At 37.2% G+C, this 18,113-nt stretch overlaps 1 protein-coding gene across 8 annotated transcripts in view; it reads right to left on the bottom strand.

Moving 5' to 3' along the window:
• Positions 1–18,046, bottom strand: part of METTL8 (methyltransferase 8, tRNA N3-cytidine) — a 78,589-nt gene extending 60,543 nt beyond the window's left edge. For 3 of the 8 annotated variants that reach the window (XR_014884463.1, XR_014884464.1, XM_085228398.1), the window contains exons 1-2: positions 17,814–18,046; positions 8,939–8,996 (exon numbers count right to left, since the gene is read on the bottom strand). The gene's annotated coding sequence lies outside the window, so the exon portion shown is untranslated. Of the gene's footprint in view, positions 1–8,938; positions 8,997–10,836; positions 10,852–17,813 lie in introns of those variants that run through there. The other 5 variants (XM_085228397.1, XM_085228391.1, XM_085228396.1 and 2 more) reach the window with 5 other exon arrangements.
• Positions 18,047–18,113: the final 67 nt, after the last annotated feature.

The raw sequence follows: 18,113 nt of genomic DNA, 5'->3' as shown, positions 1-18,113 counted from the left end.
CTCATGAGAGAAAATAAATGGGAGAGTTTCAGAGGGCATTTTGGTTATTTTTCCTCCTGGGGCTGCCTGTTGCTCTTACATGGAATTTTCCTGCTGATTTGACTTTTTATTCTGCTGTGAGACTGGCACTCAGATTTACATGATTGCTTTGGAAAAGAGCTAGATTTTGCATAAGGAAGATAACTGCTTTTTTCCCTAGGGAGAGACAGAAAAGGGAAGGACAGAGTGGAGTACACAGACAATATCATCTGCAGCTACATTCTTGGTATACAACTTTATTGAGCCTCTATTTTAGATTATGTTGTACCTAATAAAAGGCTGGATAGCTCGGTCTCAAGCCAGTACAGAGAAGCAACCACAGGTAAATAGGATCAGAGATAAGCAAATGGACAGTTTTAATGCTGATGTCCAACTGTAACAATATACTGTTTGCGTATAGAGTTGTCCATGGTGCATCTTGTAACATCTGTGTAATCAAGGAAAACTGTCATTAGAATTTACCATGTGGTGATTTGCCTTATATGCAGGGCTTTTCAGTAAAGACTGATTGTAGAACTGTGCACAATTACAGTTATTTTAGCAATCATCACTTTCTGCATATTCTTTGACTTAGGATTACATGCTCTGAAAGTTAAAACAATAGGTAAGACCTCTGCTAATAAGGCAGACTGCGTAACATCAAATCATTTACAGATAGTTTTCAGTAATATTACAGCACTCTGCAGAACACAATGCTTTGAGATATTGAAATATACCTGTATTATAGCACAAGGAACTTCATAACCAAAACAAGACTCCACAGAAAGAGGACTGCTTCTGAGAGCAGAAGGCAGTTGGAGAGAATTTAGCATTGAGAGGGAAGAGGCCTTGAAGTGTAATTAACAGACTAACCAAATTATTAATAATTTTTCTAATTGAATACACTGAATAAATAATAAATGATTTAATTGTAAATAAAACAAGAAGAAAAACACCTACCAAATCTCATCAGGAGAGCAAGAGACAGTATCATACAACTTAAGCAAATATTCTACAGTTTCTACAGAAAAATGGGTAGAAAATCCCCCCCTTTTTTTTTGTGTGGACATTAAATCACCTAACCACAAACAATAACTGATTTTATGTTTTTGCATCTTGCTGACTACACAGTTATGATTATTTCACAAATTTTAATTCTTAAATATAACAGACCCTGTATGTTGTGCCTGTTACAGTTCTGGTTTTGCTGCTACATAGTAATAACAACATATTTCTGATATTGTTATCATCTGTAAAAGCTTTAAAGGGAATTTCATGAAATAAACCATCATAGGGCCACTAATAATAATTCTTTGATATTTTTGCACATTATCTTTAGTATTACAGTTTCTTGAATAGAAATTTTAGTAAATCTTTACATTTGCACAATACAGATAAGCTTCTAGGTCTTTAGATGTTTATGTGAAGATTATGTGAAGAACTGGCACTACCTGTGACTCTCCATTCTACTGCGACTCCCCTGAACACTGAATTATTTTGAAGAGAAACCCAAGAACCTGATAAAAGACTACAAAATTACTGCAAGAGTTAGGGCAGATTAGTTAGAATTAATTTACCTCACAGAAAAATTTCTTTTCATCACAAAACAGTGAATTTAGACCTGGTTTAGGGTGTTATATTCCACTCCCCTTATCCCCCCCCTTTAGAAATGAGTTTCTGCTACAAAAATCTAACTCCTGTTACATCACATTTAATTTAATTTCTCTTTAGTGGAGAGGAGAACACTACAGGGAACAAGTGTCCTTATTTCTCTCTTCTCTGATTTCTCTGGTTGGCTATAGAGATTTTTTAATGACAAACTTCAGTGCAAGTTCAGGTTAGCCTTTAAACAGTAATTCCTGTATCAGTTCAGAAATCACGTCTTGGATATACAGGAAAAAAGTTAGGTGATATTCTTCCTATTTTCTAGGAAACACATTAATCCAAATGGTAATTAAACAATTGTGAAAGCACCTTATTTATAATCTGAATTTATCTTTTTTCTGCTTTTGATCATTGAATTTTTTTAATACTTTTTTCTGCAACTAAAGGATCCTCTACTATTCAGCTGTTTTCTTTCTGTATAATTATTTATAATTATAACCAAGTAAACTTGTTATCTTTTCTATGAAACTAAATGGAAAATTGCTATCAAAGAGGCAGACCGTAAGGAAAAAGTTCATTCTTCTGTCCAGAATGAAAAAACCTATCTTGCCAAATTGAATACAGAGGAGGATCACTTTATATCCCTAGTCTTACAGAGAGCTATAACCAAGCTAAACCCCATAATAGCTCAAGTTTGGGCTTATCACTGCTACCTAAAGATATTTCTGTATTCTCATCATGTTCCAACAGCATCCAGCACACTCAGTACAGAGGCAGAGCAAGTTCACATTTTTCCCTGCAAATTTGCAAATCCAATTTGCAACAATAGTGGAAGGATTTTTCTTATTTCATCTAAAAAATAAAGCTCTCTTAGTTTTGTAAAGATTTTGAATAAGATCAACTTTTGCAACAGCATAACAAGTTATTTCATTTCCAGTTCTGGCCACTTTCACTCATTCATACATTCCAGAGCAGAACTAGTATGAAACTGCCAGCAGCTGACAACACTCCTTTGCCTCATTTCTTTTATACATTTGCAGCAAAAGTCAGGGAGGTGACATTATGATGATGAAAGCCAGTTCATCAGATCATTAGATCCTATTTCCACCCAACACAGAAATCTGTACAAATGAGGTCTTTTAAAAAGAACTAAGCAGCCATGATTACAGTTAGAAATACTGCCAGGAGAGCCTTCTGAAAAGAAAGGAAAGAGTGCCAGAATAAACTAAACACTATACGTAACTTATACATACACACCACATCAGTGGAAACTAGCTAGAAATAGTGTTTTCTTAAGAAATATGAAAAAAATTGTCAAAAACTCTACAATACATGTGCTAACTGGATTTCAAGGGGAAGAACAGAAGATTCACTGCCATCTTACCAGCATTCTGCACTGCTACTGCATTACCAGTTGACTCCTATTGAGCTATTTTTGCTAAATGGAGATCATATTGCTGTTATATCCTATAAGAATACATCCATACATACCGCAAGGATATATTTATTGTATTATCGTGTGCTGTTTCATACAGAGTGCAAAACGCCTTGGAGGTAAACATGAGCTTATAGCAGCATGTAATGCCTTCTTTCACTATCACTACCATCTAGATCAGTCATCTATACAACTGGAAATTTAGAGACAAAGAGTGCTTTATCTACTAATTATGTGAATATCAGTGGTTAACCAGATCATTCTACATTAGTTTTAGGACACTCTGTTTTGTTCTGTATGACTGATGCATCTTATCACTAGCAAGAGATTGTTTATTTAGACATGACTCCTTCTGACAGCTCCTCATTGACTTCTGACAGTCAATCTGTCTCATTTTCCTTCTCCCCAGCTCCTACCAGCAGGCAGTCCACTACCAAGTTTGAGTATTAAGACCTGGATTGAGGAGTTAGTTCAGTTACTGGTAAACACACAAAACGGGCAGCAAAGATAAGCTACTGTAGCCCATGGCCCATTCATATTTTCTGACATCTTATTTGGGTATACTTTATTTTGCATTTGGAACATACAGATTTCTGCACAGACAAACAAATACTGAAGTATTACAGATGCCTGATATGTTATTTTTCATTCTGCTTGACTCAAAGGATGGATATTCTCACAGGAAAAGCCTGCCTACTCACTTTGAGTAAACAGATTTTTACTGAAATGTTTAGCAATGAAAAGACTTGCAGCAGATGTACCAGAGTAACGTCCAACCCTATTAGTATGTAGGTAGGTAGTCACAGATAATTCAAAGTTACACGGAAGGACAATGAAATGAAGAAAATAAACAGGTAGGTGACTTCTATAGTTGCTTTCTGTCTCAGAGAATGGTACTGCCTGTGCTTACTACTTACACTACTATGGAGTGTCATAATCATTTTATAATCCCCAAGCAAGCAATGATCAGTAATTACAGAAGTCTTACAAAGTAAGTTAAATGTACTGTACAACATTAGAGGAAGCAAAACAAGAAAGGTACTACTTCTCAAACTGAGATTTCCAAGTATTAAAATTCCTGAAGTTATGAACTCCAAATATTAACTACAAGAAATTGAATTATTCCAAGTTCACAGATATAAGTTCCCTAAATCTTACAGTACTTACCATGCAATCAATCTATTAATTGAATAAAAATTAGTGAATTCATAGATTTCAACAGCACTTTGATCACAGATAAATACTACACTTTCATTTTGCCATTACATATCCCACTACATATCTACTTGTTTGGTTTTGGTTTTTGTGAAATTTTGAATGTTGGCTTTTATTGTTTTTGTTGTTTTTAAACACAGAGCTAGCTTTCACAGCCCCGTACAGCAAAATATTTCCCTTGGCTCACATAGCTTTTTTGGCTGTAGAAATTTTCCACCTTTTTGTTGATGTAAGAATTCTGCAATAATACAGTTATTCGAAATGGAAAATCGGGCTGCTTTGAGTCAGACAATATTTGTATATCTGAGTGGGTTTTTTTGACCGATTCATTTCCCCCAAACTTTAAAGTCTGTAGAATCATTATCTAAAAATGAAGAGAAAGAAAGTCTTTAATTAAAGTTTGAAAAATAAAAACAACTCATGATGTTTGTTCTTTTTCTCTCCTTATATTTTGTACTGAGATTTGTATTACTTCCTTAAAAGTCATGTTTAAACATATACAGTAACTATTTTTATACATCTATGTCAAGCAAGAGTAGCTGAAGAGTAGCTAAGTGAACACATTGTGTTAACACATCTCTTAGAACAAAAAAGTAACATGCAGCTGTGCAGGTGCCCATACACACAAGAATGGCCAGCTAATGCTAGCAAATTTTTTTTAGGAGATACACAGAATCAGAGATTGTTTTTAGTCTTCAGAATGTATAAATAAAAATCTTTTAGACATCTATGCACTTCTAAAGCTTACACACATAAAATTGGAGATTTTATCCCAGTAATCATCTGAGCCTACAGCTTGTCACAATCCAGAAAGTACAAACTTTAAAACATTAAAATGTTATCTACAAACATAAAACATGCTAAATTATTGTTTCTGTCAAGCGTCAAATAACCTTTTATTCTGGACTATTAAATAACATGCATAACAACAGCCTAACAAACCACCTTCAACTGTATAAGCAATTGACTTCCAAGTGGATTACAGAGGGGTATTAATTCAGCATACCACGTTCCATTAATGTGCTTCAAATGATTAAATCTTCTGAAAATGGCTTAGAGATTACAGGCTATAGAGATCTGTATCCACAGCAACATTCCATGTATATCCACATTTCCTGTTGACATTTCAGCTATTTTACAAATCTGCAGCACTGTATAACCAACGGACTATCAGAAGCTTCAAAGTTTACATTCAAAGTCTTACTGCAGCCACAGAACATAACTGTTAGGTCTTTTATGAAGTGCTGGCTTACAGACAAGTAAAAACATTCTGGCTGATGGTACATTTGGTTGTGAATTTTTCCTCAAATATACTGAGAGGAGGAGCATTTCAAGATTGTTGGTGCAAAGACACCACAGTTATTTATGATTTTTTTTTACTTGGTGCTAAAGTCAAAAGATAAAAAAAATATAGTTTGGATTTCAATACCATTTTACTCTGAAATATTTTTTAATACATTAAAGCGCAGCTCCATTCTTCCTCTGAAATAAAGGCATAGAGGGATTCTACAAATACTGTCCATATGTCAAAGACATAAATCAAACATGTCTATTATCTCCATAAAATGATTTTTTTTTTCCTCAACTCTGACTCACCTGTCTAAGGAACTGAAAGATAAACTTTCTCATACGTGCCACCTATAACTAAGATCAATAGGGTTAAAATAGCTTTAATTGCCATCATTTAGTCTATGCATACTAATGGAATTGACTGTTCTAAATGCAAGGCAGTAATTAATATTTACAGTTTTAGAAACATTCTAAAATTCAGTTAACAACCTTAGAAGGATTTATCTGCATAACAAAACACAGTAGGAGTAAATACAGAAGTATTACTCTGCACAACTGCCCTCTTGGGGTTTTTAGTGTGCATTTAAGCTTGGGTTGTTTTCTGTCAGTTTGAGAGCACCTATCCTTATATTCTATTCATAAGGAAAATATCTATACATAAGATACAAGTATTTGCTATCATTTTACTATTGCTTAGTGATAGTGTACTGTGACCAGTCTAAAAAGTTGTCTAAACTGTTAGGATACAATTTTGCCAGCTCTCTAGAGCTCTTCCATTAAAACTGTCTAGTTCTGTGACATTTACCTCAAGCTGACAGTGATCTCAAACATATCAGTGACTGAAGCAGTGTCAGCTTTTGGTAAACGTCATAGAACTGGACAGTTTTAATCTACCATACTACACTGTTCTTTTCTTTTTTAGCACTAACCTGTTTACCTACGTCATAGAACTGGACAGTTTTAATCTACCATACTATACTGTTATTTTCTTTTTTAGCACTAACCTGTTTACCTCACTCCGATTAAAATTATGCTTGATTCATACAATCCTTGAGCAAAGAACTATCTTTTGGCATACGCCTCGCACAGGAAAGTCTTTGATCATGAATAGGGCCCATATAAATAATACAAACAAATAAGAAAGCTTTGCACTGAATTCAATACACAAGGCATCAAGTACTGTCTTGAAAACTCATTTCAATTACGACTGCAGGTCTAAGGTGACCAGGCCTACATTTTACAATAAAAGCATCTTCACATCACTCTGAAGATGAAATCATGAATACTTCTGCTTTGCTTGAAACAAACATCTTACTGGATATTTTATTAACAAGTCAATTATTCCACAAGTCAACGTTGTTGATTATAATGTTATCACACAAACATAGCCATTTGTTACAGAATAAACAAAATGATTTTTTTTTTTTTTTAAAGTGTTTCACTAGGTCAAAAAGAACTGGCAAAGAAGCACCGCAATTCATTTCTGTGTTACTGGAAACAGGTTTCATAAATATGAAGCTTCTTTTCTAGTTATATCAAAGAACATCAGATGTTATGTCAGAGGGCTTACCTATTTAGCTTTCATCAATTTGAATATATGTTTATGTTTCCTAGCTGCTGTTTTAAGTTTTATGACAATATTTTTCATTAAAGACTGGCAAAAATAACTTAAACATATTTTACCTGGACTCTCCTACATAGTTCTGGTTGCTGGGATATTCTGCTAAGGAGTCTGACTTTACAAGAACATGAGGATAGTTTTGTATATGATAAACAACCATAATCCACTAGTACTGTGCATCCAGACAAGACTGAAAATAATCAAGTTACAAAGGCTTGCAAAATTAACAGAATAGTCATAACTTCTGCATCTGTGTTCTCTGTGGGTTCAATTAATGAAACTCCAACGTGAGTGGATGAAAATAATACATTCTATTTTACAGTAAGATCTCCAATTCTGATTTGTATCTAATACCTCTACACAGAGGCTTCAGAAAATTCTTTTCTTACCTCCTCAGCCTCCTGACATCCAGTCTGGTCGCCTGTTATTTGCTTTAGACAGCCTCTTTCCACTTCAAGCAAAACATGGATAAACATTCAAGGAAAAATACTTTATTTCTTTCTCTTTTTTCAGCTAATACTGTTACTATTGCAAGCTCCCACATTTGTTTGCAGCTTAGAACCTTCTGTTTTCCTATCAAGACATTTCAGAACAGTATTTTTGTTATTTTAAAACATTTAGAAAATCAGAAATTCTACATTCAAACATATCCTATACTTCAGAAAACTCAGTACACCAAGGTCTGAGCAGTATTCTGAAACAAGTCCTTTGAGTATACAGGAGACCTAAGGAGCACACACCTTTGCATTACAGTACAGCACAGAGATCTTAGACCTACTGATGACAGAACCTGCAGACTCCCTTTTAGTTCTCTGGGGAGTCCTATAATTTCAGATGCAATAGTCCACAGTTCAATTTCTTGCTGGAGTGGATTCTTCACAAGTAGAAATAAACCTTGATTTAACCTCACTTGGGTACATTTCTGCATTTCATACTGGCCATATGAAGCTTAGAAAATATTTATTCTTGTCAGAATGCACTTCCACCCTAGCAGATATTAGTGTTATATGGTTGAAGCACTTTCATTGCATGACCTTCTTTTCATCAACTTAAAATAACTTTCCAAAACAATTATTTCTAGGCTAGTATTTCTCATGCTTGTTCTCAGAATAGAGGTCTAATCTTACAATTTTTAATTTGAAGAGAATGTATTCAGTTGAGAATTAGGCTTTAAACACATCCTGATATAGTTGTTTTTCTAAATTGTCACCAACTACAAAAGTTCCTCATTGCCACGCTCATTTCTTGTTCTCCCCTTCCTTATGATAACTACTGAAATAGCACTTTTTTCTCTTGAAATTCCTTATTAAGCTCTTCCCTGGTTGAAGATACTTAGAGCGTATTGTGACTACACTCATTGTCTCAATTTCTAAAATAACCCCAATATCTGCATTGCATTAATTATTTGTAATTTTATGTATTGCATGCATGGATTGACACATTTCCTACATCATAGAATTTTAATATAATCATAATGTATTGAATTATCTCAATTATGTTGATATATATAAATTCTTGAAATAGATGTTAATGTTGTACCTCTGAATCTATAAAAGCTAGAAAACTAACCAAGATTTCAAAACAATATGCTATTTCCTAAGTAAATACAGCACAAGGTATCAAAACATATAACAGCACTGTACTATCTTGTGGTCAATACAACATCTAACAATAACAGCTTAAGGAAACAGTTTACTGACCCTGGAATACAGTAGATCAAGATGGTAAAAATGAAGAATTAATTTTATGCAAACCTTATGTTATGCCACTTGTCAGCCTGCGTCATGCACTCTTCAGCCATCATTGAGCCTCCTGTGAACAATGGAAGATTAAGTCACAGCTTCTATAATAAAAATTCTTCAGTCTTTCTTTAAGATAAAATTTATGTAATTCACTGCAGCTAGACTCACAAGTTTAGTATTGGTTATGAAACTTCTAAAGCATTTCCAACACTTTCTTATCCAATCAGAATTTTCAGTTGATGCAGTATCACATAGAAATCCTGTTTTCAGTATATTTCAGTAGAATGCTCAATACAGCAATTTCTAATCTCACAGCTTCCTAGTATTATTCTTCAAAGCACAGAAACAATTCAAATGCACATCAACATCTGAGCCCTACGTTTCAGTAAATAAAACAAAGGGATTTGACAACCCTGGCTATAACTTAGTCTTTTTAGATAAATAAAAAAGCCAGTAAATTAAAGATACTTACTTTCATTTTAGACAATATTGTGAAATTTATTTAAATAAAATGAACTCCACTGGTTAACAGATTGGTTTCCAACAGTAATTTAGAGATGAATATATATTTAGAGATTATCAATATTATTATCAATAAACCACTGCAATCCTACTGTTTTTACTAAAGAAATGCAACTGAATACTTAAAACATATTACTAAGTAGGGAATAATTGGCTTTGAGTGAACTGTCACACTGATATATCCACAGACCAAAGAATGACAGCAGGGTTAGTTACAAATTCACCCAGATAAAATAAAAAATAATTAGGTGTAAAAATTCAGTCTCACACTTAGTAGGACTGAACAGTACACAGTAAAGGATCAGCGTCATCTAAAGGCAACTGTAGTGCACGCCGTATCACCTGATCCAAAAGTAGTGACCTTTCTGATTCAAATGCAAAATATCTTCTGCTGCAGATAGAATTCAAGGAAAGTGTTCAATAGAAAGATGATATTTTCAGTAGGGCAGAAAGGTATTTGTCAGTGCCTTATTACATCTTGATTTCAGTTAGCTTTGAGACAGAACAGCAAAAAATCCAGCATTAAAACTACAGCCAGATCTTTGCTTCTTGCACCATTACATTCGGATCTTTTTTCATTTGCAATAAGAGATTGTAAGGGTTCCAAAAGAAGAGAGATAGAGAGAAATCACATTTCAGTCATTTTAATGCCAGATATATGATGCACTTCGTGATGTCTGTCTGATAACTCTGCACTAGGAGATAAGGGTGACATTATTTACATTTTCTCCAGCATAAAAGAAAAGTGCTGAATTCCTTGAACCGTAACTGCCCCATCAATTCTTCTACCCTCGCATCCCACTTCCTATTATTAACACTGCATATCCATTCTGATGCTTTTGATTCTCTACTATGAAAAGTAATTTGCCTTCTTGATGGATATAAGTATGAAATTTGCTTTAGCACATTTCATGAGTTCAAACACCGGCCCATATAAATTTCTATCACAGAAGGTTACCTTTTAATCACAAAAATGTACAGATTTAAACATTTAAAATGTTTACTTATGTTTCTTATTTAAGGACACAAGTATGTTTTTGTTGGGTTGATCAAGGAACTAGGAGTTGGGAGGACAATTCTTAACTGTCTCTTGAATATCTGTGCAACCCTGATTTGGTATTAACTTCTGCAAAACCCTGGATAATACTTGTCATCCTTTCCTCATATCTGTGCTATAATTAGAAAGATTGGCACGGATGAGATGGTGTTACTTAAGAAAAGGTGCTCACCCATCTCTGAAGACCTAGGCTCACAGAAGAGACTCCCCAAGGGAGGGAGGGATCTTCAACCAGAGATCCTTTCCCAGTGGCAGTCAGCCCTTAAATGAGGCCTCAGAGAGGTGCAGCCAGGCTCCACCCCTTTTGGTCACACACCTGAATTGCCCTCACCTGTGCTCCCAGGGCTGACCGGGTCCTTTCCCCAGGTGCTCAATCAGTGCTTCAGGCCGTGACTCAGCAGTTCCCATACACTGCAGTATGAGGATAGCTCAGCCAACTTGGGAAATGTGACAGGAGGGAAAACTCAAAAATCACATAGGTACAATTCAGTTGTTGATTTCTTTGTTAGCAAAGAACTTATGCTCTACACTGTACAGATATGGTTACAATAATATCCAAAATTACATATTATGCCTTCCATTCAAAAAACAGCCTTTCAAATATCAATTCACACAGCTGTAAGAAACACTGTTACTAAAACAATTAGTTTTACACATTAAGAAACTGAGAATAAGAGAATCTAAAGACTTGCCTATAATACAGGGATCAGTGGCAAAAGCTACTGGTTATAAAATACTCCTCTCCTGATTTCAGTGGGGAAAAAGACAATTTAAGACAGTTGCCCCCTGGATTCAAGAAGCACAAGATCTGGAAAAATGGTCAATTTTAGAACGAATTGTTCTTTCAGAAATAAAATTCATCCTATAAGAAGGAATTACACAAAATGATTGACATCAGTAAACATAAAATGATAATATCTAATACACTGTTTATACTTCATTTTGGAACCTAAATGGCTGAAAATGTGGTAATAGTTGGACATTTGCTATCTGTGGACAGAGGCAATGTAGGGAGAAAGCATCTTTATTGACATTCTTCCTCATTTCTGAATAGCAGCCACGCACTGGGTAACAAATACCAAGATACAAGACTCTATGACTACACTGAACAAAAAGTTATTTTCCTGATTAGAGCATCGCTTACATATCACACACCTCTGCTGATTTTCAGAACACCTGTAAATAGGTTTCCACCCTATGTATCTATAACATTAGCAAGCTTAAATATGCTTTTACTATACAATACTAAGAAATAATGCAAAACACAAACAAAACATACTTATAAAAATAGTTTGTCACTTTACTATAAAAGTTCGGTTTAACAACAACAGAAAGGTCACAGAAAGACCACAGAATCACCAAAGTTGGAAAAGACCTTTAAGATCACCCAGTCCAACCATCCACCCATCACCAATAGTTCTCACTAACCTATGTCCCTTTGACACAAAATCCAAACGTTCCTTGAACACCTCCAGGGTCGGTGACTCCACCACCTCCCTGGGCAGCCCATTCCAGTGCCTGACCACTCTTTCAGAAAAGCAGTTGTTCCTAACATCCAGCCTAAATCTCCCCCGGCACAGCTTGAAGCCGTTCCCTCTAGTTCTACCACCAGTTACACGAGAGAAGAGGCCGACCCCCAGCTCACTGCAGCGTCCCTTCAGGTAGTTATAGAGAGCAATAAGGTCTCCCCTGAGCCTCCTCAGGGAGGAGTCTAACCATTATCAGGTTAGACTCTGCTTCGTATAAGTAAAGCTGAAGAAAAGCTGCCATATCACGTAGAATCTTTTAAAGAATACCTAAACATATTCTATTTCCTGCAAAATTCATGGAGTTTTCACAAATGCAAACTTATCTTTAATATTTCATTAAAATTAAATGAAATTTAAATTTCATATAAGTATTTTTCTGCAAGTTTAATGTTGGTGAAGAATTTCTTTTTTTCTTTTGAGGTTGATTGTAAACTACCAATGCTACAAAAGAGCCTAAACTGCAGTTTCATAAGACAGCATTTCCTGCCAAGGATTACATGCAGGTTGTTTCTTCCCATACTCACAGCATCACACAAAACCCAAGATGTGGAAAGGATGTCCAACCCGCTGTAGCAGAGCCACAATTCACATGTAACACAGACCTGATTTCCTTAAAACTCGAAACAGATTCCAGCAACAAATTAACAAACCACCGAGCACTTCTCGGACACAGACAGGCTCATCCTTCAGAATGCTTTTTTCTGGCAGGAAAGATGGGTTTGACTCCATAGGAAGCTGAAACCTAAGAGCCATCAACACCTGTACTGATGACACCTATGGTTCAAAGCAGTTCTTGGATAAACACTTACCAGCAACGCACCCATACACATGTATGGGCAAAGATTAGAAGCAGTATTTCTTTATGTTTGTAAGGCTACAGGGTGTGTCTCGTTGAACAGTTTTTTGGAGTGCTAAAATCAAGTGCCATGGGAAGACACAAACTTATTAACCTCACACAAGTTCACACATACAGATTCAATTCAGAAAACTTACAGAAGCTTTTAGCAGTTTGATTTTTTTCTTTTTGTCTGTCCTAATACAGGTGCATTAATGCAATTAAGGGCATTGAATGATGGGCCATGCTCACCTAACCAGATTTTTTCTTAAAGCTTTTTGAAAAAGAGAAAAAACTATTTGCACTGATCAGATTATTTCTCAAGAAGAGACAATCCAAACCATTTGTCAAACAGATTAAGTGATAGGCTGGGAGCGTGCCTAAGTTTTGTTCAAGCAAAAGAGAAAGTCCAAATTTATTCTGATTTAACGAAAAAAAAAAAAAAAAAAGGGGGGGTTGAAGAGGTAAGATAATATGCTTCTCTAGGAAGCCAGTCCATAAATAAAGGAAAATTTGTTTCTTTTTAAATATATAAATTAAACCAAATACTAGCCCTAGAATAGTAAGTAGGGAGGTAAGCTTTCTATGCACTTTCATGTTGATATAAGCTGTTTGAGTTTGGATTTTTTTTCTCAGCTTTTTTCAAAAAAATGTAGATGGATGCAGAGATTCCCAGTGACTAATGTCAACATTTCTTAACTACAAAAAAAATCAGAATCAATTTCCAATACAGTTTAGCTACAGCATTATTAATTGACAGTCAACCACCTTTTCAGAATAAAAACTGACACCAGATGTAACACTACAATGCAATGGAAAGCACAGCAATGAGAGCAAGGTAGCAAAGCTCTAGTCAGCTGCAAGTGAGGATAAACCCAAACTCAACAGCCGTAGGCACAGAAACAAGAAGAGAAAGAGGGGGAAAAAAAAAAAAAAAAAAAAAACAATAACAAAAAACCCTTCAGAAGGCCTCAAGTACACAAGGATCTCCAGCAAGATACTCATACCACTACTGCCAGCTCTTAAATGAGGTTTGGAAAGTGGTGGATCCTGGCTCCACCCCTTCCAATCACTCACATACATTGCACGCACCTGAGCTGCCCTGGGTTGGCCCTGCCTTCCCACCAGGTGCTCAATCACTGCTTCAGGCCCTGACTCAGCATTTCTGCTACAGCCAGATTTGCAGGAAATTCCATTACAGTCATTCCAAATTGTATAAAGCCTAAACACCACTGCAAGCACATTCTCTCTGTGAACAAGGAGGTTTAAATTCCGTAACACTCAGGTAAATATCTAGCCAGAGAAGGGCTACCTTTGGTTTGGGCCAAGTCTTTGCAGAGCAGTTCAGGACATAGGACATAGCCCTGTAACTGGTCCCTTCTCACTGTATTCCACCTGCCACCTGTGATGTGTCCCAGCCAGCTGCTTACGGACAGGCAGATGGCTGCAACCAGGGTTAAAAGAGATTTACAACACCATCTCCTTTCTGCTCACGTATGTTATAAGTAAGGCACAGCAGTTTGGGTTCTGTTAATAAAACATTCATCTCTAACTATCTACTGTCTTGCAACTTTACTAAAACCAAAGGTTTATTTCAGTTAAAAAGCAGATGTTCTAAGAAATATATTAAAAATGCTGCTTGCATGTTCAGCTCTGTAGTTTACCACCATGTAATTTCTTCAGACCTTCTTCCAAAACATCAGCAAGTTTCTTTTAAACATCCCGAAAATCAGCAAACCCTATTTATATTACTGTTAGCAGCAAATACTCCGTGGCACCAAAACACAGTTTTGGTGATGCTGTCATTGAGTTACTCAGCTCCTCCCCGAATGAATGTGATGCTATGAAAAGTCAACTGCAAGTCACCTTTTTTCAACACCAGTTACAGAAAAAATATCACTCACAAGAACAGAACACCAGCAGCTTGGAACTGAATTCTACAACCTGCAGTCTTGTTACCAAGTCTTTTCACCTTTCTGACTTCGTCTGTAGATAATGAAGTATTAAACTTTTCTAGAATTATATGTTTTGATGCTAATGGAGGAAAAGTGCATTCATTTTTTGTAAATTGAAATATTTCAGTGTGCCTTTTAAGATTATATAAGGAATGTTTTCTGCTTACATTAAGAAAAACAATTGTATTCTTAAAGTTTAAAGAAGCCCCTGAAAAGAAGTGAACTCTTTTCATTTATCCTGTTACCTTTTGGTTAGTAACACCAGTGCACTGCTTACGAAAAGAACTATGTTATCCCCTTAACAAGTACGTGAGCATATTCTCACTTTGATGATAGCACCAAACTTCTGTAAGTGCTAATGGGAGCACGGTGCACAAAGTGAGGGCAGAATACAGCCTGGCATACAACACATCCCAAGATAGTTCCTTGTGGCTGATCTCCTGGCAGTTTTCATACTCTCTCCTAAAACTATTAGAACTAGTGCAGGCAGGATCCCTTAAGAAGCTCTCATTATCTCCTCTCTTCTTAACCACATAATAGGAAAAAAATGAAAGCACCGTACACAGACCACACTGAAGAAGGAAAACTTGCCTTGAAATTTTTCAACTGGTAAACCTATTTTCTATAATGCTTAGTAGTGAATCACTCTTAAGTGCTGGACCATTCACTCATGTATGTGTTTTGTGCCAAAGGTTATCAGATTGCAAAAGTGTTCACATCTTAGAAAGAACCCATCATTCACCATCACCTTACTCTGACACAACAGGAACAAAATATGTCCCTCTGGAAGGAATAAGAGAGGGGGGAGAAGGGCAGAGAGAATCCCATATTAATACTGCCACACATTTTCTAAGGGAAAAGTACAGATTACTGTAATGATATAGAAAAGTTACATTTTTATATTATGGGATGAGATCTTCCTGATTATTTTAAGCCCATGGAGTCTGTAAGATGGAGAAAATTAAACTGGAGCCTGATGTTCTCAATGAAAGGTAGGCCAGCTGCCTTCTCCCAGTCTCTCATACCGCTAGAGGCCACTGCAGCGGTGGCAGTTACTTACAAAGGAACCACCCTCCCCAGCAGAGCTTTTGGGCTCACGCACTGCAGCAGATCAGCGCGGCTCTCCAGCAGCCCAGCAGGGTGATAAGGCATATCGATGGCCCACTCGCCTTTGATGTCCTCCCTTCCCCAGTTCAGGCAGCATGGAAAGCATGTTCTCCTAAAGACACACGTAGAGATTCTTCTGAATTGACTGATGGCTTCCTGTGTTTAGTATGGATTCCTGCCTGTCTGCAGCAGGGACCAAATTTATGTTTCTCATTCCTTTGCATGTATCAAAATAGCTTCTCAGTAATACACTAATTCTGTTTATGTGGGTAACTGTTAGGCTAAGGTAGGTGCTCAGGTCTTATCTAGGTTGTGTTTACCCCAGACCTGGTGCATAAAACCCTTAAAAACTACTGTTTCTTCAGTCCTACAGATAGAAAGGTCCCACTTCACAGTGTAGTTTCTACTCATTCTATCACACGATGAAATTAGGGTTTGCTGTTCCAGATGATGCTGTCACCACGAAGTTGAGGCTAGGAGAAAGTGCTTACTTGAATGCACCAACAAACAGCATTATTTGCAAATCTGTCCTCCCATCACACACCTTGTGAGACTAACAGCTGAAGAAAGATTTCTCAGAGTATTTCACTTTATACCACTATCACTTGTGAGGTTAATGACTGAAAAAAATCACACATGCTTTTGCAGTTATCATTCTGTCCATGTTTCTGTCACTGCTACACTGACCGAGACAGAGCTCTTTGAAAACTGTCATTTACAAATAAAAAAAGGGATGTCACAGTTGCAAAAATTACCTTTGTATTACTGTATTTTCTAAAATGAAAGACTAAAACAAAAAGTAATATGACATTCAGCAGGTGACTGTAGGCAAAGGATCAAGAAATATGCTTCAGCGAATTAAAATATCAATCGGCTAAATTAATCACAAAGGTGAAACATCTGGTTCCTATGTTACTAACCTTAAAGGTAAACTCAAGAGATATTACTAGAAAACTTCAAATGTAAGACTGATTAATTGCACGGCCAAACAAAAAGCACAGCTACAGCATACAACAATAAACACACACACTTCTGCTCCAACGTGTGCATATTATCATAAGTGACATTAGAAAACTCAGGTTAAAAAAAAATCAGATATGACAGCTGCATGTGGAAGTTCATTACTTTCACATTTCCATCTCCAAAGAAAGATGGAATCCCCTTTCTGGCACATATACAATTTTCTTTGACAGTTTCACTGATAAGCACTTACAGTTTCTCCGAATGGTAACACCCATACTCTCACAAAATACACGGAGGTTATCTGATAATCAGAAGGCATCTAAGCCTAGACAACAGACAGCTCTTCTCATTTTTTTGGAGGTGCAGTATGAACCCCGAGCCACACGGGAGGCTGCAGAGAACAACTCCTGCAGCAACCTGGGCTGGGAGCCATCCCAGCACAGTGCCAACTAACCCGTTCAGTTTGTGACTCATAGAGCCTCAACGCAAACGCAACCAGCAGGAATTCTGAGCACATCCTCAACGGACCTAAGTGCTCGGAGACTCAGTCATTTAAAATAAACTACTGGCGTTTGCAATAGCAGAGAATTTAACCATGTCTGGGGATGATTGTCATTGCCTCTGACAACTGCCTCTCACAGACCGCTGTGAGCTCACACTCGAAGCACATGAGCTGCCTGTTACTTCTGCTTTGGTGAACAGCTTTGGAACATCAATGCTCTGAGGAATCGAGCGCTCCTTAGAGATGTTAGCTGCCAACATCACCAGCTCGAGGAAAAAAGGTAGAAAACCATGATATATATCTCCAAAGGGGACAAACGGCAATATTCTTTCATTAACTTAGGACCACTGGGGAACAGCAACGTCACTTCACTATCAGCCGGTACTTGAGCAAAGCAAAAATCGCATCTCCTCATACCTGCCTGTATGCTCCACGAGGCGTCCCGCCCCTGCCCGCTCACCTCAGGGCTGCCCGCAGCCAGAGGCGCGAAGGCGCGGTGCCGTGTGGTGAAGACTCAAGGCGCCCTGAAGGCCACCGCCACATGCGAGCTTCCCTCGCGCTGCCCCCTTCACGGCCACCCTGGAGCACGAGAGCGGAATGCGCATGCGCGCCCACTACCCGCCACCCGCCCTCGACACGCGGCGGCGCTCGCTTCGCGGCCCCGCAGAACTACAGCTCCCGTGGTGCATCTCGCCCGTCCGTCCCCGCTCACGCCGC

The sequence above is a fragment of the Meleagris gallopavo genome, chromosome 7 (assembly GCF_905368555.1).
Source record: "Meleagris gallopavo chromosome 7, MGAL_WU_HG_1.1, whole genome shotgun sequence".
NCBI classification, from domain to species: domain Eukaryota; kingdom Metazoa; phylum Chordata; class Aves; order Galliformes; family Phasianidae; genus Meleagris; species Meleagris gallopavo.
This window is presented reverse-complemented; position numbering and strand designations above follow the sequence as displayed.